This window comes from Mandrillus leucophaeus, unplaced genomic scaffold (genome assembly GCF_000951045.1).
Source record: "Mandrillus leucophaeus isolate KB7577 unplaced genomic scaffold, Mleu.le_1.0 Scaffold15, whole genome shotgun sequence".
Classification (NCBI taxonomy): domain Eukaryota; kingdom Metazoa; phylum Chordata; class Mammalia; order Primates; family Cercopithecidae; genus Mandrillus; species Mandrillus leucophaeus.
The window spans coordinates 2559011-2585632 of NW_012101476.1; the positions used below are offsets into that span (position 1 = coordinate 2559011).

The 26622-nt window shown below is 56.9% G+C and overlaps 1 protein-coding gene across 1 annotated transcript in view; it reads left to right on the forward strand.

Annotated features, from left to right (window-relative positions):
• The window catches only part of ZMIZ1 (zinc finger, MIZ-type containing 1), a 193652-nt gene that overhangs the window by 19621 nt on the left and 147409 nt on the right, over positions 1–26622 (forward strand). Inside the window, exons 2-3 of the mRNA XM_011974887.1 lie at positions 108–202; positions 22712–22792. The gene's annotated coding sequence lies outside the window, so the exon portion shown is untranslated. The remainder of the gene's footprint in view (positions 1–107; positions 203–22711; positions 22793–26622) is intronic.

Below are 26622 nucleotides of genomic sequence, written 5' to 3' on the forward strand. Positions count from 1 at the left end.
CACTGAGATTAGCTCGGCGGCAGGGACAGAGGTGGGAGGGGAGTGGACGGGCTGTCTGCACACCGGCCTGCTCTCACACACGTCCCATCTCCCCGCTGTGTACCCAGGAGGAAGAGGAGGAGGCCCATTGGTGTCAGACCAATGCTGCTAGGGGTGTGAGGAGAGGAGCTGCTGTTTTCACTGAGCTGCCATACCCCGAAAGGTAACACCAGCCCCCGATGCCCAGACCGTACCATCACCTAAGCCTGGCCAGGGGCAAGCGCTAGCAACCTGGAAGTGCTGTGGCTGGACCAGAGCTGAGGGTTTTCAGCTGCTTTCCCTGCCTTTCCTGGGCCTGGCTGCAGGGCCTCTCCCTAACTCCTGTGTGGTGCTCATACTGCCAGAAAAGGCTTCTGGGTGTCAGTTTGTCTGTCTCCAAAATGGGGCACTGGGCTCAGGTCCTACACTTACCTCAGTTCTCAAGGAGTCTCTGAGTCAGTTATGTCTGATTTGGTTGAGCCATCTTAGCAGCCTGGCTCAGTTGGAACTCTAGGACTGTAGCCAGGGGTCCCAGCCCTTGTGGATGTGGGATTCTAAGGCCATGAGGTCCACAGTGCCATGTGGGGCTTGAGAAGAGAGGATTTTCCAGAGCAGACCTGGCTGGAGATGTGCTCCGCTGGGGATGTGGCTGTGGGCTCCTTTGTGGCAGCATTCACAATTCCAAAGTTCTCCCTGTCAGCTCTGGGCAAGAATTATTATCTGCATTTTCAGACCACGAGAACAAAGCACAGGGAAGTTAATGGTGCCTGCCAGGGATCACACGGTGAGCTCTGGCCACGCCACAGCAACTTGGCTTCATCCTATTTGCCATTCCAGCTTCTGTGCTTTTACTTTGACCATACTGTACTCATCCTCTCAAGAGAAGTTCTGCTTTTGAGGCCAAGCAACCACTAGTCTGTATTGTGTGCCTGTGAGTCCCATCCCTCCATCCACCCGTCATCCATCCACTTACCTCTCCATCTCTCCATCCATCCCTCTTTCTTTTTGTCCATCCACACTCATCCACCCATTCATCTCTCCACCACCCATCCATCCTTCCATCCACCTACTTACCCACCCATTCCCCCCCATCCACTCAGCTGTTCATCCCCCCATCTATTTACTCTTTGATTCACTCATCAAATATTCATGGACTCTCACACCAGGCCAGGCCTGCATTAGGGGTTGGGGTTTTTGTTTTTGTTTTTGTTTTTTTAGGCAGGGTCTCATTCTGTCACCCAGGTTGGGGTGCAGCGACATGAACATGATTCACTGCAGCCTTGACCTTCCAGGCTCAAGCAATTCTCCCACCTCAGCCTCCGATGTAGCTGGGACCACAGGCATGCACCGCCATACCCAGCTGATTTTTAAATTTTTGTGGAAACAGGGTCTCACTTTGTTGCCCAGGGGTGGGTTTTGAAGACGGAGCCAATCTAGCCCTGCCCTGAGAGGGTGTGATGTGCAATGGAGTCCGACTCAGATCCCAGAGCCAGACTGAGTTCCATAAGGCAGTGCTCAAAGCCTGTGTGGTGACCATGACTACACAGGGGAGGGGGTGGGAGGACATGGCTGATTCTTCAGGCAGACATTCGGGGAGGAGGAGGCGGCCTTGCTCATGCATTCATTCCCCAGGTGTTTACCGAGAAAGTCTGTCAGGAACTCTGTAAGTTTCGGAGCTATAGCAGGGAATAAAGCAGACAAAACTCGCTGCCCTTGTGGCACTCGTTCTCTCATGAGGAGGCCTGGACAGTAAATACCTGAAAAGCGAATGGATCAGGTGATGCTAAGTTTGAAGAAGACAGATTTAGCCAGGTAGGAGCGCAGAGTCTACAGTGTAAAGTATCCTTTCACAAGGCAAGGAAAGCGTCTTCTTTTTTTTTTTTTTTTTTTTGAGACAGGCTCTCACTCTGTCACTGTAACCTCGACCTCCCAAGCTGAAGTGATTCTCCCACCTCAGCCTCCTGAGTAGCTGGGACGACGGGCACATACCACCATGCCTGGCTAATTTGTGTACTTTTAGTAGAGATGGGGTTTCGCCATGTTGCCCAGACTGGTCTCGAACTCCTGGACTTAAGTGATCCACCTGCCTCAGCCTCCCAAAGTTCTGGGATTACAAGTGTGAGCCACTCCACCTGGCCCAAGAAAGGCTTCTGTTAAGTTGGCCATTAAACAGATACCTGAATGCAGCCAGGGAGTCTGCAGGGGTGTACCTGACCTGTTCAAAGAAATACAGGTCATCCAGTGTGACCGGGAGGATGTCAGGATAGGAGGTGAAGTCAGAGAGATCATGGAGGACCCACTTGTGTAGGCGGACAAGCGTGGAACAGAGAGATAGGTGGGAAACTGTTGCCCACATCCAGGTAGAGGTGATGGGAACGGGGACGAAGGGGTAGTGGAGGAAGAGGTGGGAAGCCATTGAAGGCTGAAGGCAGGCTCGTTAGTGGATTAGAGGTGGAGGATTTAAAAAGACGGGGACAGTCAAGGAAGGCCCTTGGGTTTGGGACAGGAGCCAGTGGTAGAAGGGAGGTGGTTATTTGCTCAGCCAGGGGCAGTGGCCGGGGAGGGCTGTGTGAAGCTGAGGAGTTCTGTTTCAGACACACTGAATTTGAGATGCCTTTGAGACGTTCAAGTGGAAAGATTGAGTGGGCAGCTGGATATATGAGTCTGAAAGGCAGAGAGAGGTCCTGGACTAGAGATATAAATTTGGGAGTTGTCGTGGATTGATGGTGTTGCAAGTCGTGAGGCAGATGAGATCACTTGAGAAGTGTGCGGCGCTTGAGAGGGTCAGGAGCCTGAGTGTGAGTCACGGGGCACCCAGCCCTTTGGGGAGTGAGGGTGGGGAAGGGGTCTGCAGAGGAGCTGGAGAAGGTGCAGCCAGGGAGGGGAACCGAAAGCAGGCTCTGAGTGGACAAGCAAGACTGCTGGGCAGTGCGCGGAAAGGACTCTGTATGCTGCAGTGGGAACAGCCTACACAAAGGCTCAGAGGCCTCAGTAAACCAGCCATATTTGGAGAGGGCTGATGGAGAGGGAGGAGAGACCACACCGCCTTACTGCCCACACTTGGCCACACGGGAGCTAGGGACTGTGGGCGAGCGCCTGCCCAGGCTCTCCCTGTCACCCTGGCCGGCACTCCCTGACCCCAGCTGAGCGTCTTGCCCTGATGTCTGTCCACTTTCGCACTTTCTTCAGCTAGCACTACGGACCTCCTTCCTGCTTTCTGGGGCTCCTCCCCCTTGTCCAAAAACACAGGGCTCCAGGTGGCAGCTCACGTGCTGCCCATGGGGGAGAGGCACCGAGCAGCTCCCTATTGAGCATCATGTGGATCTTTTATCCTAAAAGACGTGAACCTTCCCAGGCCACGAGTGTGTGTCAGAGCGCCTGCTCCCGGTTAGGGGAGGGAGCTCTCTGCCTTTGGTGGGCAATCATGTACATGCGTGTCAGTGTTGTATCACTTCATTCTTTCTCCATCTCTGTCTCTCTCTTTCTCAGCCTCTACTGCAAACATCAGCAGTGCCCCCTCTAGGCCAGGCCCTGGGCTGGGTAGGATCCCGAGGAACAGGTGTGCTCCCGACCTTCCAGGAGCTCCCCACCACTCCATCTCTCCCTTGGCTCCTGAATGTACCTTTTTGGTGCTCAGAAACCTGAGCCTGACTTAGAATTCCAGCTTTGCCACCCACCAGTAGTATGTCTTGGGGCGCTGCAGCTGCCCTGTACTGCAGTTCACAAGAGAGGGCACCCTGAGACCCTGGAAACAGACCCAGGAGTTTCTGAGCTATCCCTCTGCTCTGGCTGAGGTTTGATCCTAGGCCCAGTCACCCCTCCCTCCACAATAGAGTTGTGGGTCTTGTCAGGTGCTCTCCCCTTTCAGCATACAGCTCCAGTCCCACCTTCTCCAGGAAGCCTCCCTTGACCACTCTGAGGTCAACCAGGGTTTTCTAAGACCTGTGTTGTGCCAAAAGAAGGGCTGGAGTCAGGGTGTGCAGAGATGACAGTGGACGGTTTCTACGCTGAGAACTGGCAGTCCAGATGGGGTGGTGGGGGGACAGGTAAAGAACCCACACACCTTCCAGCATAACAGTGAGCACTGCAGGTGCCCAGCAGAGAGAACGGCCTTGGCTTGGTCAGGAACGGCTGCATACAGTATAGTTGCCCTGAACAAGGCCAAAGGCCGGGTAGGTGTGCAAGGTGCGATGTGGGCTGGGGGGTGGGGGTGGAGAGAAGCGTGTGTCCAGGCAAAGGAGCCGCAGGAGCACAGTCCAGCACGTCTGCAGAGTGAGTGCGGTCTGACATGACTGGGACGTGAGAGGAGGTTCAGGAGACTTTTCCAGGCTGAGAATTGAATGGAGCCAGGCAGGGACTTGTGGACCTCCTCTCCCTTGGGAAAGAGTCAGGGGCAGATGTCCCTCCAGCTCTGCATCGAGGACTAGGACAGCAGCAGCAGCTGCTCTGATGATGCATGGCTCCGTGGCAGGGCCATGGCAGGAGGCTTCGGGTAATCTCATTAGTGTGCCCGGTGGAGGGAACGAGTAATCCCATGCCTTTAGACTTACTTTTCCTTAAGCCGGTCCCTACCCATTCTCTCCCTAAATCCTTGTACTGCTTTGGTGACATCAGGTGGGACTGGACTGGACTTACCGCCATTGAACTGATGGGTAAAACAGGTTAGAGAGGAAAATTCTTGCATGATGCCATAGCTCACAAGGGACAGGAACGGCGTCCGTCTGACTCCAGAACCCATGCTCTTATAACCCTCTACCATCTCCCAGACTGTCTTAGATTATCCAGGCTTATAGACTGCCTCTCCACTGTCCTCATTTTGCAGGTGAGGAAACTGAGGCCCAGAGAAGGTAAGACACTTGCCTAGGGCCACGCAGCAAGTTAAGGACAGAACTGGCACCAGAAGCTCACCTGGCCTGTTTGTGTCCCCACCCCACCCCACAAGCAGGCACAGGGATCCCCCTGGTCCCTGCCCACTTCTGCCTGGAGTACCCACTGTGCTTGGTCTTCCTGCAGTCTTTGGCACCGGCTCCAGTGGAAGGCACCAAGCTCCTCATCAGAAGGCTCCATTGTGCCTATTGTTTAAATATAGATTACTAATGAAATGCCTTTTCATTGCCTTCCCAGTGAATAGTTTCCGTGTAAAGTTAATTTGCAGTGTTATGTAAATTCTGTTTAACTTCAATCAAGTTTCTAATTATGTTTTTACCGCAGTAATTCCCATTTGATTTGTCATCTCCTGTTAGGTATTCAATGTTCGGTGGGCGGGCTTGCTTTCCGTCTGCCTCTCGGTTTTCCAAGGCCCTGACCTCCTCTCTGCTGTGTGTCTGTCTCTGTGGCTCCTGGCTTCTTCATCCCCTTCAGCTTCTTGGTGGCTCATTTCACACCTCCTCGCCATCCCTCCATCTGTCTCCTGCTTTCCTCCTTCCTTCTTTCTTCCTCTTGCCCAGCTGCACCTTCTTCCCCTTCTGTTTTCTTCTTTGTCTCCCCTCCTCCCTCCTTCTTGCCCTCTTTCCCCCCTCCCTGTTTCTGTATCTATCTTCCTTCTCTGTATCTTCTTTATGTATCTTCCTTCCTTCTCTCTATTCTGCTCATGCCTTGCCTCTCACTCTTCCTCCCTTTCTGTATCTTTCTCTACTGCCAAGACTCTCTCTCCTGCCTCCTCTGCTCACCTTTCCATCCCAGTGCTCCTCCTCTCCTGAGGTCTTCTCTCCCTCCTCCTCCACGGTAGAGCCTTTCCCGAGGCTGCATTCCGGAGTGCCCGCGACAGAGCCTGAGAGGTGTGCTGGGCTAGGGGCTGGGACCACCAGAGGAGCCCTGTGCAGCCCTGAGATGGTGGGGTGGGGGACTGGTGAACAACACAGAGTCTAGGGTTGGGGTCTCCGGGTTCAAATCCCACCCCACCCCTTGTTAACTGTGTGACCTTCAGGTTAGTTCACATTGATTTCTGTGCTGCGTCTGTAAAATGGGGTGATAATTTTACCTGCCTCCACAGTAGAGCCCTTCCCTAGGCTGCATTCTGGGCTGAGTGCCCGCAACAGACAGGTGTGCTGGGCTGGGGGCTGCCCAGCCCTGTGCAGCCCTGAGACGGTGGGGTGGGGGATTGGTGAAGAACACAGAGTCATAGAGTTATTGTGAGGAGTCAGTGAGATAACGTATGTGAAGGGCTTTAGTGGAGGGAGGGGCTTAGCCAGAATTAGCCTTTTTCTTTCTTAAGAGACAGGGTCTTGCTCTGTCACCCAGGGTGGAGTGCAGTGGCTCACTGCAGCCTTGACCTCCCAGGCTCAGCTGAACCTCCCACTCAACCTTCTCAATACCTGGGACTACAGCTGCATTCCACCATGCCTGGCTAATTTTTAAAATTTTTGTTAGAAACAAGGTCTCACTGTGTTGTCCAGGCTGGTCTCAAACTCCTGGGCTCAAGCAGTTCTCCCGCCCCAGCCTCTCAACGTGCTGGGATTATAGGTGTGAGCCACCACACCCAGCCCAGGAATTAGCTTTTATTTGGGAACTCTTGGCTATGCCTTTCATTTTTTGTGGCCTTCCTGAGATGCATCTGCAGTGAATTTCTGGAGTCCTGGGGGTCAGGCCTGAGGCCAGGGCAGGGTGGGAGCTGGATGCAGACACCCATAGAGCTGGCATTTCCCTCTCCCCACTCTCCACCCCTCAGCCTTCCTCCCCTGCAGCAGGGTCTCAGCTCTGCCTCTCAAGAGATGTGGCCTCCTTCCCTCTTAGTGGGACCATCTCAGGCTGTGAGGACAAGCCTGCCACCCTGGGGTAGTAGCGGAGGCACAGATCCCCAGTGCTGGAAAAGTCCTCAAGACTCTGGCCCACAGACCTTTCCCAAGCAACAGACCAAAGGCAGAGCTGCTCCTGCTGAGTCGGACTAGACACCCCCTTTTTCTACCCTCCCTCACCCCCTAAATGCCCCAAAGGCTATCATATACCATGGACTCCAGCTACAAAACCACTGGTCCAGCTGCAGCATGTTGGCAGCTCTGCCAGTGATCACAGGGACTTCTCTCTGAGACTCTGCTTCCCTCCTGTGTGGCCCCAACGTTGGGCTTTGGGATTCTCCCTGAGTGTGGGGATTGTCCCTGTAGTCAGAGAACGGCTGGGCAGCCACAGTTTCCCAGCAGACATCTGCCCTCTGGCTGGGGAGGGCGGAAGGAAAACACCAGACAGAGGCAGGGCTGGGGCTGGGCGGGTGCTCTGCCCCCTCCCTCTGCTCCCGCTTCCTCCCCCACTCTGCTGGGCTTCCCACCCAGCAAGCCCCTGGCACATCCAGGAAGCAGAAAACAAGTGCTGGGGGAGGGCATTCTTCTGAGTGAAGAAGGGCAGCCGGTCACTTGTCCTTCAGAGACACAGGAGCCTGGGCCACATGACCACCTGACCCACAAATGGCTGTGCATGTGTGTAGTGTACGTGTGTGTAGTGTACGTGTGTGTGTGTGTATCCCTGTCCCTGGTCAAGGAAACCTTAGCCATCACGTGGCTGCTTTCTCTCCCTATTTGTCCAAGTAAGCAGTTCAGGCCAGCTGCAGCCAGGAGGCCGTGACACAGAGCCAGGGAGAAAGGCCGCATTGGTGTGGGTGGTGGCAGTGAGGATCGCCATGGGCATCAGGGAGCCCTGAACTGGGTCCCAGAGCTCTTGGGCCTCAGAATATGGTATGGGGAGGCCTGGGCTGGGGAATGGCCTTGCTCTGATCCTCTGCCCTCCCTGGACCTCTGACCTCCCCGCCCCAACCCACTTGTCAAGAAAAGGCACAGAGCTTGATAACAGAGAACCCTCCCAGCCCTAAATGGAGAGGGTGGGCACCTTCTGACCAGGAGGAGCCTAGAAAGGCAGAGTCCTCGCCAGAGAAAGGGGCACACATGGGCACAGGCACCGTGTGTATGGCCCCTGGAGTGTGCGTCAGAGCCCTGACGTCTGTGGCAGGAGTGTGGAAGCCAGGCCTCCCACGTGCATCCATCAGGCCACTCATTTATTAGCAGCTACTGTGTGCCAGGACCTGGGCTGGGCAGGGATAGGGGTTGTCAGAACACAGACCTTCTGGAACCTTCGTCAAACCCTCACCTCTGTGATACATTTTCTTCCCATTAGATGGGCAGTGTCACCTTTCATTGCAAAACCTCTGTTGATCTTGTCATGAGCTGGCCATTTTGCACCCCACTGCCATTCCAGGAGGATGCAACCCCTACATTGTTGCAGAACTCAGGAAGAGCAGTGAGAGGCAACACCGAGCCTCTCATGGACCAAGCAGGTGTTTCTAGCCAGGGAGAGTGTCCCCTTCCTCTAGGGAGGTGTGAGCCAGAGCCTGGGCTTCCAGAGCAAATGTGTGCATGTGGGCAGAACACAGAGGCCCTGGGCTTGGACACCTGGGGGCCTTCTCCTAGCCCACATGGGCAGCAGAGCACCAGGGGAAGTGGCAGCTGCAGAGTGGGGCCTCCCCGGGCCTTCATCGAGGTTTGTCATCCTGCATACTGTGTCTTGCATAGATGACACCGTCCCCGGGGGCCTGGAGGAGGAGGGCTGTGGTGGCTTTTTGGGGCCATGCTTCTGAGAGCCCACCTGCATTCATGTGTCTGTTTGTCTCCCTCCTCTCTGCTTCTTCCCTCCTTCCTTCCTCTGACAAACATTTCCTGGCACTCAAGTCTATGCAAGGCCCGCGCTCCACAAAAGATACATCCCTCACCCTGCGTGATCACTGCTGAACTGGAATCCAGCAACATTCTAGGGTGGGCCCAGGGCCAGGCCCAGGTGAGGCCTAGGAGAGAGCTGGCTCTTGGCTAGGGAGCAGGGCATGGCTGACCCCACAGGCTTCCCTGGGTTCTGAGGAAGCTTAGGCGTACTTCCCCAGGATAGGCCCATGGCAGAGCCCACCAGGTGCCTGAGACAAGGGGGTGTAGAGAGCCAGCATCAGGGCCACGCAGAGCATCATCAGACCTTGTCTCTGTTGTGATGAGATCTAGGGTATTCAACCTGGAAGAGTCCCACAGGCTCGTGTGCTCAGGCTGTTCTGGGAAACGCCTGTTCAGAAAAGGGGTAGAGCTGGGTGGCCAGGGCTGAGGGTGACGCAGGTCCGCCATCATGCCACTTACAACTGAATGTGGATTCTGGGCAGAGGTGGTTGTAAAGCTGCTGGCTCAGCATCCCAGAATGCTGCCTAGGCCTGTACGTCCCCAGCCTCAACTTGCGTATCTCTGGGGTCGTGAGGCTTACTACTGCCGTCCTGTAGCTCCTCCTGGGACATTGGGTGCTGGCCTCCCACCAGACTGACGCTGACTTCTGTCTTCCACTCTGCTTGTCTTAGGGCCACAGACTTTAGGCCTTTGGCAGTTTCCGATTGAGTCCCTCCCGGGCTTTCCTCCCTGCAGGCAAAGCATCAAGCTGGGTCTACACGGCCCCGCCAGGGCCTGTTTGATTGGGGTAATCTGGACAAGTCATCAGTGTCCTGTGCTCGTGGCCAGGGTGTGGCTAAAGTCAGTTCCTGCCTAAGCTGGGCTGACCCACCTTCTCACCACTCAGGGGCTCCCAGGGCCAGGAGGGACTGCTGTGGGCTCGCTTCATGAGGAGGCCCTTGGCCTGCCTTTGGTACATGCAGGAGACCTGGATCCCTGCTCTGTCCCTGTCTCCGTCTCTGTCCCTGTCCCTGGGGTAATCTCGAGCAAGGCCAGGCCCCAGGCAGGCCCGCACCCCCTCCCATCTGTGTTCCTCCCCAGCACTAAGCCAAGAGGCTTTTGTCCCTGGTGGGCCCTCGGCCAGCTGGAAGAGTCTTCCTTGCTCTCTGGCCTATTTGCTTTCTGAGTCCCTGTTGGCCAGGCAGCCTTGGGGGCAGCTGCCTCCCAGAGCCTGTGCCCTGAGAGGGCATGAATGGGCAGGAGAGGGGGCTGGAGAGGGCTGAGGGCCTCTGTTCAGATCTCTGCCCTCACTAGGTCGGGCTGCCAACTTCTGCACTACCACCATACCCCCAGCCTGTGGACAGGTAAGCCTCCAGTTCCTGAGGCCACAGGGAATGGGCTGGGTTCACCTGGAGGCCATGGGTAGCCCTGCAGCCCTTGGGCCAAGCTCCCTTCCCACCCGGACTCCTCCAGACACTTCAAAGGTTCAGGCATGCCAAGCCAGGGTCAGGTGAAGGGGTCTTCCTCTAGGCGCTGTGCCTGTGGTTAACATCGCATTGTCCTCATGTCGGGCTGCGTGGCCTCGTGGGGTGGCATGCCTCCTGCAGGAGCTCGACCTCCAGGAAGTTCTGCATTCGAAGCCTGGTCTTGGCCTTGCTTCACTTTTCCTCTCATCCTGGTCTCTCGGGCATGACTTCTCCCAGGGGACGCTGCTGTCTGCTGAGTTGGAAAGGCAGGGATTCGATCAGGGGCCCCTGCTCAGCTGTGTCTGAAGTGTGCCCTTCTGGGAAGAAAACCCAGCGGCACTTTTGTCGAGGCCTCACACTGGAAAATGAATGGTGGGAGGCCTAGAGGTAAGAGGCCAAAGGCCACTAAGCAGGCCAGCGTGGCCTGCACACTCCAGCCCACAGAAAACACTGGTGCTTCTGAGGAGGCTTCCTCGGCCCTCCCTCTCCCCTGGGCTGGGTGGGGCCAGTGGGACAGGAAGCCAGGGCGGGCCTGGAGGATGGGGCTCAGGGTGGCCTGGGCCTGAGCCAGGGATGAGGCGAAACCCAACTCTGGCCTGGCCCCGGGCCGCAGCCATGCAGGTCACTAGGCCTCGGCGAGTGGCCACCCGCCCACCCAACAGGAAGCCCTGCCCAGACACCACCTTTGCCCCACCCCGTATTCTCTACAGCTGGCACTTCTCCTATTTCCCGTGGGAGCTGCTGCCAGGAATCGTGCCCTCTAGAGAAAGGAAGCCCGACCTCGGGCCGCCCTGCCTCTGGCCTGCGCTGACCCCCTCCCTGGGCCTCCCCATGGTGGCAGCTCTAGGCCCACGCCCATCCCGCACGCCCCACACATACTAACGACTTATCTCCTCTCAGACGCAGCCTGTGACCCTTGGGGACCTAGCAGGAGAAACCTCACAGTGGGGCTAGGCCTGGGAGCCAGGAGGCTGGGGCTCTTGGTCTGGGATCTTCCACCAGCCTGCTGGCGCACCTGGGCAAGTGACTCAGCCACTCTGGGTCTCATCTGTAGAAAAACGGGGAGAGGCAGACGCTCTGCCCAGCAATGAGCATCCCATGGGATAAAGGGTTTGGGGTGGGTTGAATGTATGCCCTGTGAAGGCAGCCAGGCTTGGGAGGTGACAACACAAAACCTCCCATCCACCCCTGTCTGCCTGGAAAGGAGCCCCGTTTCCCAGGAGCCGGGCGATGGAGCAGGCCTCCATCTCTCAGCTCTGCTCAGGGAGCCGGCCAAAAGCAGGGATGGGGCTGCGCTGAGGGGCAGGCTCTCCCACCACCCTCCCAACCCCATCCTCTTCCTCCCTTCTGGTAGGTGCTCTCTGACCCATGACCCACCTCCCCAAGCAAGCCCAAGCCCACCTCAGTATCAGCAGGGATAGCAGCTTAGGGGATCAGCCGTGTCTTAAAGGGGGCCAAGCAGAGGGGTCAGGGCACCACGGGGAAGGACCCACGTCGTTGTGACATTGGATGGGCTAAGACAGATCCGGGGGCCATCTCGAGCTCCTGGGCGAGCTGAAAGCTTGTCAGCAGCAGGGAAGAGCAGGCACCTGAGCAGCCAAGCCCCTGCCATGGGGTGGCCACAGCTCAGACTCTGGTGGCCTTGGACACATTGCCGCTCTGAGCCTCAGTGTCTGCATCCGGCAAGTGGACCTTTTGGAGCCAGTGTCTTAGGGTGCTGTGAGAAGTCCTTGAGATTTGGGAACACCGTGCTGGGTCCCCTGCGTCCCTTCCCTTTGAGTCAGCCTTTTCCATGCGAGGGAAACGTTACAGGTCAGGGTTAGGACTAGACCTCATAGGCAGTGGGGAGCCACTGAAAGTTCTTAGAGGAGTAGTGAGTTCATGGGGAGAGGAACTGACAGCAGAGAAGCCTGGCACACTCATCCAGTGTTGGGGCCCTGATTCCAGAGGGGTCACAGGGCAAAGAAAGTTGGCCCATGTGGGTGTCAGCACCAGCTGAGCTTGGGAGGCCTCGTTTTCCTCCTGTAGCTGGGTGCCTGTCCGCGAGGCTGGAGAGGCACTGCTCGGAGCCAGCACTGAGGCTGGCACCACCACCCCTCCTTCTTCCTCTGGTGCCTCTGTGTCCCACCGGCGTGGGGTTGTCTGGGTTTCCCACTCAGGCCTGGGTGGGCCCCACTGCTCCTCCCTCCCTCCATGGCTTTTAACTCTGAATGGGAGTGGACTCTGGAGGCTGCAGTGGGCTGTGGGATGCGAGCCAGGGTGGGGGCATTGGCGGTGGGTGGAGTCACGGGCTGGGTGGCCATGAGTCAGGAATTGCTGGGCCTGTGTGTCATCTGGCTGTGTGCTGTGCTGGCTCCTCCTGCCTGTCTGCCTCATCTCGCCCGCCGCCATCTGGGCCCCTGGGCTGCTCCACCAGGTGATGGTGCTCTGCTCTGTTTCTTAAGAGTTCAAAACCTAGGATGGAGTAGTCAGGGGACCTGGCTGTAGGGCCCAGGCTCCCCAACACCGAAGGTGACCTTGGGCAGGTCCCCTTTCTCTTTAAGCCAGTTTCCCTCATTGAAGAGTGAATATTAGGCTGGCCTAATGAGACTCAGCCACTCTGGGTCTCATCTGTAGAAAAATGGGGAGAGGCAGACGCGCTGCTCAGCAATGAGCATCCCATGGGATAAAGGGTTTGGGTTGGGTTGAATGTATGCCCTGTGAAGGCAGCCAGGCTTGGGGGGTGACCACACAAAACCTCCCCATGCACCCGTCTGCCTGGAAAGGAGCCCCTTCTTCTGCCACGAAAGGGATTTCAGCCATGGCCCCAGATGAGATCCGAGGCAGCTTTGAAAGACAACACAGCCTGGTACAGTGGCTCACACTTGTAATCCCAGCACTTTGGGAGGCTGAGGCAAGAGGATCACTTGAGCTCAAGAGTCTGAGACCAGCCTGGGCAACATGGCAAAACCCTGTCTCTACAAAAAATATAAAAAATTAGCTGGGTGTGGTGGTGGGCGCTTGCAGTCCAAGCTACTTGGGGGGTTGAGGTGGGAGGATCGCTTGAGCCCAGGAGATCAAAGCTACAGTGAGCAGAGATTACACCACTGCACTCCAGCCTGGGTGACAAAGTGAGACTCTGTCTCAAAAAAAGAAAAGAAAGGAGAAAAGATAACCCACTCCAAACAAGTTAAATCAGATCTCCGGGGCGGGGCCTGCAGCCAGGCTTGAAACCTCTGGTCTGGATGGCCTCTGACGGGCCTCTCTCTTCGCCTCCCTGGATCTCTGGGCAGCACTGTGGGCCAGTGCATGAGTTCTGGAGCCCAGAGCCTGTACTGAATACAGCCCTACCACCTTCTAATACTGGGCAAGTGAATTCATGTCTCTGAGCCTCTGTTTCCTCATCTGTGAGATGGGGCTAACACCACTTACTTTATAGAATCTGTACCAGCGTCAGTCACCGTGTTCTTTGATCTAAGCGGGTTCCCTGTCACTGCTGCCTTCACTGCCCATTCATTCTTCCAGCAAACATTTGGAGGTTCCTGGACCTGCCAGCCTGGTCCTGGGTGCTGTGGTGTCAGGAAGAGGACACCTATCATGGGGGTCCAGCCTTTTAGGCCTCTCCAGGGCCCCAGAGGATGGGTTCTGTCTGTTGATGGGCAGGTGAAGGGTGACTCCCCTGAGAATCTCACCGCGTCACTGGACTGAGGGAACCCCTCTCTCTGAACGAATGAATGAGACCCCAGATTCAAGGGAGAAGGGGCATCCTAGGACTTCCCTGACAGCCTCAGCTGGGAAGCCCCTGGGGAGGCCATGAATGCCTTCTGGGGTGGGCCCTGGGCCATGCTCTGGGCAGATGCTGGCTCAAACAGGGCTGGCAGTGGACAGAACAGAATAAGGACCCTCCTTGTAGTCCATCACTGAGCCGGACTGTGTCCTCCATCCCATGGTCCTCCTAGGAGCCTGGGGCATTGGCAGGCATCGTTCCTCCTGCTTGGCAGAGAGACAGAGACTTCAAGGGATGGGAGGCACTTGCCCAGGTCAAGGGTGAGTGGTACAGGCTGGATTTGAACCCCACTTCTGCATAAACAAAATCCCAGTGGGGAAAGTCAAGCTTCCCTGGGAATCTGCCCTGGTGGGACTAAAACGTGATCGGCAAACCTGTCATCCCCTTTCTTCCCTGGCCTTCCAGCGGGTCCCGTGCAGACCACCACTGGCTGTCCTTGCGGGAGAGAGCTGGTGTTCTTGTAAATAGCAAGCGCTCCTGTCGCCCAGGCTCTGAGAGCCAGAGGTTGAACCATGCACTTGTTAACCCACTAAACCTTCTCCCTCCTCATGACCCATTGAAGAAACTGAGGCAGAGAGAGGTGCAGGGACTTGGCCAAGGCCACGTGGCTTGTGAGCCGGCCAGGATTTCATCCAGGCCTGGGTGAGGTTAGAGCCCATGCCCAGACCCGCCACCGCCCGCTAGCAAGAACAGGACTTTCCTTTGTCTGGCATTTTTAACTCTGGGTCTCGGCCATCACTTCAGACTGGCCTGGCCCACGTGTGGCCAGAATCCCAGAGGGATGCCTGTTTGGGAAGCGTGACCACTAGGGGGCTGGCGCCTGGCCCAGGAAGGGGGTCATCGAGAACACTCAGTGCTCAGTGGTTTGTGTGTGCCACCGACAGTGCCCGTGCCCTTCAGCCCCGCGACCTTCCTGTGCCAATCATGGGTATGTCAGTTCATCTAATCCTTGAGCTGCTGTTAGCCCCAGATGAGGAAACAGACTGGAGGGATAAGTGACTTTCTTGTGGGTCAGGATTGGACCCCCTGGGTCCTCAGTTGGACCTCCAACACCAGAATGGACCTGGGTTCCATTGTGGTCCCCAAACCGCCTTTGGGTTTGTGTCCCCTTCTCTGTAGGGTGGCAGGCTTGCACTCAGAGCTTCCCAAGGACCTCCAAGGACTCTCCTGAGAGCCTCTGCCAGGCCCATTTAATGCTGCAGGGCATTTAGGATTGGGTGCCTCCCAGAGGTGGGATGGGGTGCCCTCGAGGGCAGCTCTCAGAAGCATAGGGCCAGATGGTTGGCACCAAGCAGAGTGGACAGAGGCAAGAGGCAAAACTTCTAAGAGAGGCCACCAGCAGGAAATTCCACTTAGATCCCTGGCATTGGGAGCGGCAAGGGCCCAGGTGAGTGCCGGGGGACCTGGTCTGGCCACCCCCAGCTGGGTGCCCCTCTAAGCAAGACCTCGGTCCCTGGAAAAGGGGTGGCTGTGCCCACCCTGTGGAGCCTGATGAGTGGTGGGTGTGGAAGGGAGTACCTGGCATGGATTTTGCACCTGAAGGATGCTTGGCACCTTAGGCTGCTGCTGTGAAAGAGAAGGTGACCCTCTCCTGGGAGCAGGTGGTTCTATGAAGCCTCCCCTGAGTCGGTCTTGGACTCATCTGAGGCCAGGACTCATCTTCCCAGAGCCCTGGGTCTTTCTCTGTCTCTGTGATATGGGGTTCAGTGCCCCCACCCCAGGCAGGACCCCAAGTCTACACTGGGCAGCAACCCTGAGCCAGTGATAATAATGACTTATGGCCCCTGTTTACGGAGCATTTCCTGTGCATATGGGCCTAATCTTGTTATGTCCTTCAACAACTCTGTGAGAGTAGTGACTGTTAGTATCCCCCATTTTACAGATGAGGAAACTGACCCAAGTTCCTTGCCCAGCATCACGCAGCTAAGTAAGCACCAGAGCTGAGGCCTCTCTGATGCATCGGAACCCAGAGAGGCCACCATTCTATGCTGTGCCCTCATCCCTTAATTAAAGGAGAAATTGTTCCTTTGGTGACCTGGGGAGAAGGGAGCCCCATCCCTCTTCCTCGGGTGTGAGTGGGCCACCTGTCAGAGCTCAAGGCCTCTTTGCTTGCTTGGAGGTGTTGGCTGGGGCAGTCGGGACAGCTTTTCCCCTCCCTTTCCCAGTTCGAGGTCTGATGCAAACTCAAAGGAAAGGGAAGCCAGTCCCTAAGTCATCTGTTTCTGAATTCTAGTTCCCCTTTTCATCATGGTGTGACCTTGGCTGGGCCCTTCCCTCTCTCTGGTCACAGTTTGTCTCTTTGTACAAGTCCAGCACCAAGGGGCTAGGTTGGCAGGGGCCGGAGGCCAGACAAGCCACGCATGTGCACCAACAGTCAGGGCACGGCTGAGGCAGGATGGGCAGAAGTCATTCCTGGGGCCTGGGCGATGCTGCATGAGCTCTTCCTCCAAGAGGAGGTGCCCCTCCAGCTTGGCCCTGAGAGCACAGTAGATCAGGACTGGACAGGGGGCGCAGCCTTGGAAAGGCCCCCAGGGATGTGTGCATGTGCCCTGCCCCAGGAATGCAGCTGCATCCTGCTCACTGCTGCCCTCTGCAGCTCTCTCTTCAGCCCAAAGCTCTTCTCCCCCAAAGGCTCTGGCCCTTTGCACAGGGAGAGGTACCCTCCTGCCTGAAAGACTGCCCAAGGGACAGTGGCCCTGACCCCCATTTTGTTTCCAGGCCGAGCTGCGCAGGCCCGCCAGCACTTTATGCACATGCCCCTAGTTATCTGAGGATTACCCGTCTTCTGTGTCTTCCCCACTGGCGTCACACAATGTGTGAGCACCCTGGAGAAGCGCAAAGGCTGGGCAGGTGCTGGCCTTTAGCCCCGTCCCCACCCCTCCCAGCCCTACTCTTTACCTCTTCTCCTTCTTTTCCTTCTCTGCCGGGTAGCAGGCGTTGTCATCAGTTGTTTTTAAATAAAGGAATGAATGAAATGAACAACTTCTAGAAGTCACTTTATAGCCCTGTTTTTAAAATGAGGAAACTAAGTTGCAGAGATGTTAGATGGGTGAGGAGGGTAGTTCGGAACCCCCCGCTGCCCTTCCCCAGTTCCCACTCTTTGGGTCCCCACAGTGCCAGGTGGGGGACCCCAGGTTTGCATGGCATTTCCTCTGGCCACAGGAACTTCCCCCACATGGAGGTGTCCTGAGGGCCCAGCAGCAGGTGCCAGCCACGACTTCCCATGATGTCAGCTTGCCAGGCCTGCACTTCTCTCGCCTGGTGTTCCTGCCTTCCCAGCAGGTCAGCCCGGAGCTGCCTGTCCGCCCTTCCCTGGCCACTTTCCAGCCTTCCCCATGGGAGAGAGGAAGGCGAGGGAGCCGAGGGGCATGTGGCAAGGAGCGGAAAGCAGGCCCAGCAGGAGGCTGGGCTTCCACGGCTGGGCGTGGGAAGACGGTGCCTACCATCTGCTGGAGGGCAGCCCACAGCCTCCTCACAGGAGGTGAAGACCGACAGGATGATCGAACCAGGGGTACCTCGGGACTCTCGGGCAGCCCCACCCAGGACTTCCCGCGGACCCCAAACTACCAGCTTCCGAGGTCCTCATTCATTTCTGTTCCTTGAGGCCAACTGTAGTTACTGCTCTTCGGCGAAAAGATTGAGATGATGTGCAGTTCTCCCAGAGCACCACATCCCTGGGTTCAGCTCTGCTGTGCTTGGAATGAGGACTACCAGGTCCCTGCCCTCATGGGCCTGGAGGCTGAAGAGATAAACAGGCTCCTAATTTTAATTATGCAAGGGAAAAGAAACACCAGCATGTCTGGAAGTTCAGGGAGGGTACCTAGCCCATGGAGGTGGCTCTCAGAGAAGGCAGCATGAGGTGGTGGCTCTTTGCACATCGAAGGATGGATAGGGTTCCAAAGAACAGTGACCAGACGTAGAGCTGCACAAGGCGCCATGTAGGGGACTGCGGCTCCTGTTCTGCCACTGTGTGATGCGTGGCCTTTGCTCTCTGCTCAGCAGTTTCTTCCTCTGTAAAGTGGGACCTCACAGCTCCCTGGTGACAGGATTGTGCTGAGGATGGAGTGGTGGAGTGGGGCAGTGAGAGCTGCCAGGGTTACAGAGGGGGGAACCTGGCAGGTGGGAGACTCCACCATGTTTGAGCAGGTTGAATGGTTCTCTTTGCAGGCATAAGGGGTGTGTGTGTGTGTGTGTGTGTGTGTGTGGTCAGTTGGCAGCAAGTGTGAACAGCTGAGGCCTAATGACAGGAGCTCTGAGGTGGCATTGGTGCCACAGCACCCTGGGGCAGTGTGACCCTCTCCCCTCGTTGTCCATGGGGGAGGTCCTTGCTACGGCCAATGTCCAGAGCACCCTGGAGCCTCCGCTGGTGGGTGCAAGGCCGGAGGGGCGATTTAGGGCTGCCTCATCCTTCTGGCCAGTGGGCCTTGGCCTGCACCCTGGCCCAGCCTGGGTCTGGCTCTTCCCTGTGTCTGGATCCTCACCCCCAGCTTGGTGAGGTCAGGGAACAGGTATTTCAGGAATGCAGGAGGCGGGGCAGCCAGCCCCATTTGGATAACCATGGGGTAAATATTTGCCTTACTCCTGGAGTCAGCACTGGCCTGCCAGGGGAGGACAGGGGCCTGTCCCTGGGGTCATGTAAGGGGATGTGTGTGGTGGCGGGGCTCTCCAAGGTGGGGAATCCCCTGTCACCCCAAGAATCTGCTTGTCGCCTGACCAGCAGCTGTTTGGCACATCTGTGAAATGAGGGTAGAACAGCTCAGGCGCCTGAGGGTCAGTGTAGCGGGAGCTGGTTCTGCTGGCTCAGCCAGGGGAGCGGTGGGTTGGACCAGGTGTGGGTGGACACCCTTGTAACCACCGTTCTGATCCCTGCTTTGCCACTTATGACCTTGAGTAATTACCCTTGCCCTGACTTAGGTGGGCACCGTGGGCTGAGCTCTTCCTCCTTGGCACCTGCATCTGTACACCCCGTATCTTGTGAAGGCCTCACAGCTACCAGGGCCAAGACACGTGTGTGGTCAGCAGCAAGAAGGAGGAGCTGAGGCCTGGTTATGGGAGCCCTGAATTCCAGGTTCAAGGTGTAAGCCCTGATGTAACCCCTGCCCAGCACAGCACCAGGGCCACCTGCCCCCTCCCCCAGTGCAGCCTGGAGCCTTCCCTGGTGAGAGCCAATGGAGGGCGGTCGGCCCCTGCTTAGGGAGGAGCTGGGGGCTTAGGGAAGCCTAGTGACTTGCTGAAGGTCCTCCAGCAAGTGTTCAAACCCAGCTCTACCCACTCTTGCCCTAACCCTTGAGGCCAGGGGCTTCAGCCCCAGCTGTGGACTCCCAAGCCTTAGCAGCTGTAGAGACCAACTGGCTACTTAGCCACAGGCCTAGAGCCACCCCTGGTCCTGGATACCCCACATTTTGGGCACCTCTGCCCTCCAGGAATCCTGGATTGACCGACCCTGCATCTCTCTGGGTCAGACTCAGCCCTGGGTCAGTTTGACCAAGTGCCTCCACCCCAGCCCATACCCAGGTCCTTCCAGGGATCCCTGGAGAAGGTGGGGCTGGGAAGATAGATGTGATGGGGGGAATCCCTCTTGGTCCCAGGACAGTCCCTACCCCCAAGTGACATCTGCCTTGTCTGAGACTCAGCCTTGTCACTTTCCAGCTGGACACCTCTGGCAGCCCCATCCTTCTCAGTGTCATGTTCTGCAATGACACTGCAACTCCCCTCCCCCAGGAGCTTCAGATGCACTGTGAGAGTGAAGGGTGTTTCAGGCTGCTGTCTGCATGCTGCCCTTTCTGTTCTCGAAATGAGAAGCTGCCCTGTGGTCAGGATCTCACACCCCCCAGAAGTGAGAGGTGCTGTGCTGAGGGTGCCTGGGAGAGCTATCTGGGCATTGGGGTCCCTGCCTCATGGGGACATTGGGTGGGCCTCCACTGGCCTTGAGGCTCAGGCTGCACCCACTCCGTGGCACCAAGGCCTTTACAGAAAAGAGCGCTCCTCTCCAGCCCTTCGTGGTTTATCCTTGCCGCCTGACCAGGCTGGGAGCAAACGGGGCTACACCTCATCTCCTGCCCTCTCTTCTCCCTGAACTCCCCAGGAGGCCAAGTCCACACAGGCTGTGAGCCTCGGCTAAGGCACCAGCAGGGTGGGTGTGCACAGCATGGCACAGGCTCCTGGTTCCTGAGCCCCCCTTTCCCAGCAGGAGGGGTGCCCAGCGCCGTCTGGCCCTGAGCAGGGCTGCTGAGCAGCTCCCAGGGCTGGGCAGGGTTCAGGCTCTCAGGCTGGCTGCCGCGTAGCGGGCAGACTGAGTGGGCATGGGTTGCTTACTCACATCCCGGCTGTGTTCCTGTGAGCTCCTTATTAGCTGTGCAACCTCAGGAGGTTATAGAACCTCCTGGCCTCATGTGGAAATCAGGGATGTCAGTGTCTACCTCACAGCGTTTCATTGAGGGCTAAAGGAAATATCCAGGGCACAGTCCACAATATGGACTCAATACAGGGCGCCCTCCTACTCCCTCTCTCTTTCCCAGCGGGGTGGCCCAACACAGGCTCACTGTCCCCCAACCAGGGCCTGAGTTCAAATTCTAGCACCCCCACTTATGGCTGTGTGACCCTGGCTGGGTCCCTTCCCCTCTCTGATCTCAGTTTGCCCTTTGCACAAGCCCAACACCAAGGGGCTGGGGTGGCTGGGGCAGTGAGGTACGTGCATGAACCGTGAGCCGAGCACCCATGAGAGGCTGATGGCCCGACACCGATTCTCGGGGCCTGGCCGATGCTCACTGGGGAGCAAGGGCTTTTCGGCTCTGGCTTCCGTCTCAGCTGCCAAGATAATTATTTTCTCTCTGTCAGCGGCTCTGCTGGCCAGCTTGCCTTTGGAAAAGGCCTAGCTGTGGGCGGTGGGGAGGCAGGAGACTGACTCCAGTTCTGCCCCAGTCACTGACTCACTGCAGTGACCCCATATGAGGGCAAACACTGCCTGTCTCTGGGCCTCAGTTTCCTCCTCAGTGAAAGGGAAGTTTTGGGGTCAATGAACCCCAAAACCGTTTGTATTTCCAAGGTAAGCAGAATTTGGGGGCTGCCAGAACCAGAAGGTCAGGATGTAGAGCCACTTCCTCTCCCCATGGCTGGGGTGGGGACACTGGGCCTGGCTCCAGGATCTTGGGGTGTGGGGTTCCAGCACTCATGGAGACCAGCACTGGCCCCCACAGGGTCATCCATGCCACAGCTGACGTGTGTGGAGAGCCGCTGGTGTCTGGCCCTCACATGCACTGCCTTACACAGTCTGCATAGCTCTTTGAGGGAGGCCTTCTCGTTGTTTCTATATCCCCTACCACAGTTGAGGAAACTGAGGCAGAGGGAGGCTTAAGAAACATGTCCAAGTCACACACTTGGTACGAGGGCAAAGCCACGCTTTGAAGCAGATCCTTGTGATTACTGAGCCTGCCTCTCGATCACCAGGCCTCTTTGCCTCTTACCGAGGCCCTGGGCACCATTTCTCCCTGGGAGCCCCTGCCTGTGCACAGTGAGGTGGAGCCCAGGCTAAGGCCCTTACCCAGCCCCTTGGTGTGTATGGAGGCCTATGCTTCATGTGATGTGGGCACCACCTCCCCTGCTGTGAGCCACGGGCCTTGTTCTGAGAGGAGCTTGGCCCTGCAGTCAGGTTTCCTGGTTTTTAGAGGTGGACACTCTGGTGTAGAGAGGCACAGTGATTGTTCATGGCCACGCATCGGGACACTTTCACAGCCAGAGCCTGAATTCAGGGATATACACATCCCAGCCTCCAGCTGAGACCCCAGAGAAGCCCACCAACCAGTCCTCTGGGTCTCATCTTCCCTCCTGCCCTCGGGACTCTCGGCAGTGGGGGGCGTGTTGGTGGGCCGTTGAGGAGGTGGACCAGCCGAGCGCCACCCAACAAGGATGGTCGTGTACCTGCATGCCCAGTGCACCAGCAGGCCCTGCACTTCTGCCTGCTGCTGTCTCTGCCCTGGGCACCACTGTCTCTGGCCTGGACTCTGGAGCAGCGTCCCCACTGCTCTTCTGCCTCCTCCTATCCCTCCAAGCCCTTCTCCCTTCACAGCCATGGGGGCTTCCTGAACTAGAACTAGGGTCACGTCCCTCAGCTGCCCAGATGCTGCTGTGGCTCCTGCCCATTCTCTCTCTTACTGTCCCTGGCCCGTGGTCCCCACTCACACCACCCTCTCCCTTGCTCAGTGCATCTGCTACACCACGGACCCCAAGTCCTCCACTGGGCCAGTCACTTTTCTCCATCTTGGAGTCTTCGCATATGCTGTTCCCTCTGCCTAGAGCGCCGTTTGCCACATCTTGGCCTGCCTCTCCCTGGCTTGTTGCTCAACTTCACTTCCCCAGAGAGGCTACCTGGGACCTTGAGTCTCTGCTCTGTGGACCCTGGACTCATCATTTGTTTCTGGCAAGCACTGCTATTACTTTTGTATTATTTGATTCTTTGCTCTCGTCTGAGTCTCCGCAAGGCTAGGGATCACTATCACATCTACATGCTTGCTGAATGTTTGTTAAATGAGTGGGTGAATGCCAAGTGCCTTTGTCATCACTTCTCTGTGGATTCTCCCAGTGACCTGGAGACATATTTTGACCCCACTTTGACACATGAGGAAACTGAACCCCAGAGAGTCTGAGAGCATATCCGTAATCACATAACCAGTAACTGGCAGGTGTGGGGAGTCAGGGGCTTGTTTAGGCCAGGGCACCCCATCATGTCCCTTCGGAGTCCTCCTTTGTCAGATGGGGATGATACGGTGGCACTGGGCAGTGGCCTCAGGGTCAGTGCCCGGGCCTCTGCTGCGGGTAGACCCACTGACCTCCGGCTCTTATTGCAGCAGGATGGAGCTGGAGTGAGGTGGAGGGGCCGCGAGCTGCTGACCGGCGCGTGGGCCACTGGTGATTTGCAGATCACTGAGGTAGGTGTGCCACTGGGCTGGTGGGAGGTGGCTGGGTCGGAAGCAGGCAAGTCCTGATGAGGGCAGGTGCTGGCCCTAGCATGCTGGACCTTTGACTTGGGCCTCCGCCCTGATGGGCAGGAGTGGGTACAAGTCACCTTTACTGGAACCTCATCATGCCCCAAATGGGCCGTCCCTCTACCTGGCACCCAGGGACCTCTTGGCCTGGCATTTCTCTAGAGCAGCTGCTAGGGGTGGGGGCTGGAGGTCTGCCCAGGGAGAGGGGCAGGTCTGGCTACCTGGTCTTGGCACAGGAGCCCTGTCTGTACCGCTCTAAACCCTGTGGGGTAGGGGCAGCCCCACGAAAGGAGGCCTGGGTGAGCAGGAATATTTGGGCTGAAATGGGTGCAGGGCTACCACCCCTTCTACCCACTCTCACAAACACGCTGAGGTGGATACACACTGGGCTCTGGGGTCAGACCACCTGGGTTCAAATCCTGATTGGCACACATGGTTACTCTGTGCCTCTGTTTACCCATCTATCAAATGGGAATGAGATGTCGGCACCTGCCCCACTGTCGGGTGAGGAGACTGCACACCTGGCACACAGCAAGGACTGGGGACATGTCAGTCCTTTTCCTCAAGGGTGCTGGAACCCACCTTTCTCTCCACACACCTCAGTTTCCACCACCCTGCTCCCCCTGAAGACCCATCAGTGCCAGGATGGACACGAACTGAACCCCTGGCCTGATAAGGGGGGCAGGGCCCCTTGAGGAGCAACTGAGAGCAGCTGGGGCCAGCAGGTCCTGAGGTTGAGCTCAGCTCTGTCCCGTGCCCCAGCATTTCTCATCATGGGGTGGCATTTCAAGGTGATCTCCCTTGGCCCTGTGCCCGAGGGTGACCTGTGTAATCCCTGTTTCCTTGGCAACTCTCAACCTAGAGATGAGAGGCTTCACAAAAATCCTCACTTGGGCCACAGCCCTTTGTCCTAAGGCGTTGTGGTGCTCAGGCACCCAGGAGAGGGGAGTCTTCGCCCTGGTGTGGGGCTGTCTCCTAACATCCCCTGCTGCCCTCAGCGTCCCTCCTGGAGCTTAGCACTGCCAGGGGCCTGGGGCAGGCCGGGCGAGCCTCAGTCAGGCTCCGACATTGGAGAGCCAGGCTCCATCTCCCTTCCCGCTGCAAGAAATCTCGGCCGTCTGCTGATCCGCTGCGTGACCTTGGGCCAGTCCCTTCCCTTGTGTGAGAGCCAGCTTTCTCATCTGAAAATGAGGCTGATTATACTGACATTGCTGACAGGGCTGCTGTGAGGATGCTTAGAAGCCATGAATATTTTTAAATGTTACTGCCTCATGAGCATCTGCTGTGTGTGTGCCAGGAGCTATGCTCCCTTAATACCTCTTTCTCCCCACAAGAATCCCACAGGGAGGTTTGTCTAATTCATTCTCCAGAGGCTCGGCGTGGTTAGGAAACCCACAGAGCCGTCAGTGCTGGAGTGGGGATTTGAACCGAGGTCCGTCAGGATTAACCAGTGCACAAGGCCTTGGAGACCAGGGGCGGGGCCCCAGGACAAGCGTGGGAGCTGCTTGGGGAAAGCCCTGCAGCCCTTGTCCAGCCCGCCAAGCCCGCTGCTTTCTGGAGCCAGAGGGTGGCCCCCAGGCTGGTGGCCTGCCCCTCCCCGATGGGGCCTGCCTGCAACTCGATAAGGCTAGGGGAACCCTCTGCTAATTGTCTGGTAACCTTTGAAATTCTCCTTCACGGTGGGTTCTCTTTTCGGATGCTTTTCAAGGTAATTCATTCCTTTTCCAGAAATTGCCAGTGGCGGAGCATTAGGCAGCTGGTAATTAATCATAGGAGCGGCTTTGAGTTGATTCTTTGAAAAAGAAAAAAAAAAAAAAAAATGAGGAACAGAAAGCCTTGGTGGAAAAAGGAAAGAAAAGAAAACCACTCCAAGGCGAGGGTGGTAATCAATACCTTGGTGTCCTAGAAACGGCCGGGGGTGGAGACGGCGGAAGTGCCGCCTTCTGTCCTTCTTCCCAGGCTGGCCCACTGTCAGCGCCAACAGCGGCAGCGTGGGGCTCCGCTCTTGACCATTGGCTCCCTGTATGGCTTTGAGAAGTTGCTGCCTTTCCCTGGACTCAGCTTTGCCACCTGTAAAATGGGTGAAGGGCAGCTGTTAAACTAAACATTGAATGAACCCTTGTTTCACTACCATGTCTTAGTCCCTGGCACAGAGCAGTGGCCCCATTGATACTCTGTTAATTGAGTGAGTGAGTGAGTGAGTGAGTGATTCTTGTGGGCCCTAACTAGCTGTCTTGAGTGAAGGAGGTGGTACTGGCCACAGGATCTTGTGACTGTAGCTCTGTTATAATTTGGAGTGATAGTCAGGGTGAGGGGCCAGTTCTGTCACTTTCCAGGCTAATGATGAAAGGACAGTCTTGCTTGGTGAACTCCAGCCAGGAGACCTTGGGCCCTGTAGTGGTAACCATGCTATCTCTGTGGCATCTTTCAGTTCAACTTTCCAAGAGTCTGAGCTATCTGGAGATTTTATGTTAAAAAGCCGCCTCCTGTAGAGGTGGTGAGTTCTTTGTCACTAAACTGTGTGCAAGCTGGGGTTGGGCTGTATGGGCCACTTAGACAGTGGATTTTGGGGCTTGGAGCATCCCTGAGTCTGGGAGAGAGCATGAGGCTCTCCAGAATGGTTACTGGGGAGGCTGCACTGGTGGGGAGGAAGTCTGTTCCCTTCGGAGCCCCTTCCCAAAGGTCCCGGGGGGACTGGATGAGGATACAGGTGCTGAAGCATCAGTGCCTGCTCTCCCTGACTGGCCCCATTGCATGGACATAGGGGCACTGAGCAGGGTTGAGGGAAAGATCCATACTCCTTACATCAGGGGGTGTCTAACAGGCTGTGGGTTGGGCAGGGGGATGGGGAGGAATAGAAAGCCCTTGTCTGGAGGTGGGGGCCTCAGACCTAGGTCTTATATGCTGGTCTGTCTGGTGTTACCTCAGCAGCTCCCTTTCCCTTTCTGATATTTGGGCCACGATCCTTCAGGAGAGGGCAGCAGATGGGGAGTGTGTTCTCCAGGGGAGTGTGAACTCACCTGCCCGGATGAGCTCAGTTTGGGAGCCTGAGCTGGGCCTGACAAAGCCAGTTTCCTCTTAACAGCTTCTCTCATTCTGGCCCTAATGTGGGACCGGGGTTCCTTGCCCAGAGACCCAGGATGATAGTGAACCCTAACCTGAGTAGTGGCTCTGGGAGGCTCAGAGCTTCCAGAGGGAAGGAGGAGGGTGTGTGACTGTGTGCTTGTGTGTAAGTGCGTGTGTACTAGTGTGCGCCTGTGTATGGGTGTGATTGTTCAGCACGACATGTGAATATTCATGAGTATTCAAGGAAAGGGGAGATCCCTCCCTCCCGTGTGTGTCAGGACCTCCATGTGCACACTGGCTCCACATTCAGACTGGCCTGGGCGGCCCGGACCACAGTGGAGCGGACTGAGGGGCAGTGTGGGGGGCAAGCATTCAGGCCCGAGTGTTCTGACCTGCCCTCCCACAGCTGGAGGTCCTGACAGCTCCCCATGGTCACCGGAGGGCATGGATTTGGCGGCCATGCCTCCTGCCACAGATTTACACCCTGAGCCTCTGGCCTGAAGTCTCTGGGTGGGCCCAACCAGCTACCCCTAGGCGGGCCTGGTCTGCTAGGGGGGTCCTCTGTGAGCAGCCAAGCCTAACTTGGCACTAGTCGTTTCTTTACTTCTTCCAGCCTTGGCCTCCAAGCTCCAGCTCAGCTGTGTGTGTGTGTGTGTGTGTGTGTGTGTGTGTGTGTGTGTGCGCGCGCGCGCGCGTGTGTCTGGGCT